The sequence below is a fragment of the Zingiber officinale genome, chromosome 2A, assembly GCF_018446385.1.
Source record: "Zingiber officinale cultivar Zhangliang chromosome 2A, Zo_v1.1, whole genome shotgun sequence".
Classification (NCBI taxonomy): domain Eukaryota; kingdom Viridiplantae; phylum Streptophyta; class Magnoliopsida; order Zingiberales; family Zingiberaceae; genus Zingiber; species Zingiber officinale.
In genome coordinates this window covers 84688657-84690416 of record NC_055988.1, presented here as the reverse complement: position 1 = coordinate 84690416, position 1760 = coordinate 84688657, and positions in this window count along the sequence as shown.

The following is a 1760-nucleotide window of genomic DNA, read 5'->3' as shown; positions in this document are numbered from 1 at the left end:
CATACAAAGCATGTGTAACAAAAGCTGATCATAGAGCTATCATACATAATCGTGGAAAAGAGCTGAGCTGAAGCATGAACTAAGCTAAACTAAACTAAGCTAGTGCTGAATTAAACTATATACACAACTGATTTGTGAGAGTTTAAAAACTCTACATATAGTAGATGAAAATACATAATCATGCTGCTAATGGGCCCGGCAACTGTATGTGCTATGCGCGCATCCCTAACTAGACCCGGGTTGCAAGTCCCGAATTTAGCAGGGTTTACTAGGTTATCTAAACCTAGGGATGACTGTGGGAGTCCAACCCAATGGATATCTAATCCAGTGCAGTGCCACTGAAAAGTAAAATACTGAACATAAGCTAACAAATTCTTGCCTTGCTTTTACTAGGTTGTCTAAACCCATAACTAGGTTATCTAAACCTAGAGGCGACTGTGGGAGCCCACCCTTCGGACATCTAGTCCTGTAAAAGCTGAAGCAAGGCTAAGTAAACTGTACAAATGCTTCTATTGCATTCATCTAAGCTACTAAATGCCTAAATTGCATTTCACGGTGCTAAACAATTAAATCGAACACTTGGTATGCGCTAATTCGCATCCTTGTGCTGAAAATCTACATACTACTAAACTAGAACATGGAATTCACACGGAAGCTACTTATACTGCAGGTGAGGGGTTTCTTACCTCCTGTTCGGATTTTCTTACGATTCTAATCGCTAGATTTCCAGAGGAGACGATCCTTTCGACGATCTTCTCGAGTCTATGCGTTCCTCTCGCGGTGGGGAGCGTCCTCGTGCCTTTGATGTTGCCGGGAGGTGCTCCTAGAACACTTGGCTTGGTGTGCCGAGAGAGAGAGGGGAAAGAGGAGTGGGCGGCGGTGAGGGTTGAGGGGAAGAGAATCACGATTAAATTAAACCCTCACTTAATAATTTCTAATTTATATTAAGTGGTAATCTCGGCCCAACTCTAACTTAAATATAATTGTTTCCCTTTCCTTTCAGCACAGCCCTACTGGGTTCACCTGGTTACTAAGGTTCGCCATAAGTCGTAGAACCCAATAGGTCTCGGGTTCAATTCCCGCGTAGGCTATTTTACGGTCCTATTTATTTTTGCTACTTCCACTACTCTAAAAATTCCATAAAAATATTCTAAAATTCCAGAAAAATCATAGAATATTTCTAAAATAGTTTTGAGAATTTTCGGGCGTTACATAGGATCATCAATATTCAAAAATCAAGGCATTCATCAACTTAGTTCTTGCATATGTTAACAAGTATGATGACTTCAATGAATTTTGAATAGACTAAGAATGATAAATCTCACAAGATAATAGTGGTTGCTCTCATTCACACAAACAATGCAAAGGTAGAGTTCACTCTCAACCAAATAATGCACATAAGCACTCCTTACAAACAATTCACTATTTCCCTTCTCTTTCATGCTTATCCATATACACTCTAAGCTCAAAGTAGTACTCAAAAAAGAAAAAAAAATGCACATCAAAATCTATCATCACTTATCACTCAAATAAATAAAAATTACACGACATGTCAAAATATTTTTTTTTATTTTCTTTTTTTTTTTCATTTTTTTTCATGGGTGCCCAAATATTTTAATTCTTTTTCTTCCTTTTTAAATTATTTTTTCAACCTTTTCTTAAACTTTTTTTCAGCATTTTTTTTCAACTTTTTTTTCAACATGACATGCTATCAATACAAGCTTCTCAAAAAGATAAAACATCTCTCTCAAAAATAAAGT